This window comes from Trichechus manatus, unplaced genomic scaffold (genome assembly GCF_000243295.1).
Source record: "Trichechus manatus latirostris isolate Lorelei unplaced genomic scaffold, TriManLat1.0 scaffold00004, whole genome shotgun sequence".
NCBI classification, from domain to species: domain Eukaryota; kingdom Metazoa; phylum Chordata; class Mammalia; order Sirenia; family Trichechidae; genus Trichechus; species Trichechus manatus.
The window spans coordinates 26210082-26210452 of NW_004443940.1; positions in this window are offsets into that span (position 1 = coordinate 26210082).

Genomic DNA, 371 nt, shown 5'->3' on the forward strand with positions numbered 1-371 from the left:
TATTGGTCTGTAATTTTCTTTTTTTGTGGTGTCTTTACCTGGTTTTGGTATCAGGGTTATGCTGACTTCATAGAATGAGTTGGGGAGTATTCCATCCTTTTCTATGATCTGAAATTCCTTAAGTAGTAGTGGTGTTAACTCTTCTCTGAATGTTTGCTAGAATTCTCCAGTGAAGCCGTCTGGGCCAGGGCTTTTTTTTTTTTGTTGGGAGTTTTTCATTACTTTTTCAATCTCTTCTTTTGGTACGGGTTTATTTAGTTGTTCTACCTCTGTTTGTGTTAGTTTAGGTAGGCAGTGAGTTTCTAGAAATTTGTCCATTTCCTCTAGGTTTTCATCATCCACCTGTCTTAAATTCTAGTAAGTCTTTCATG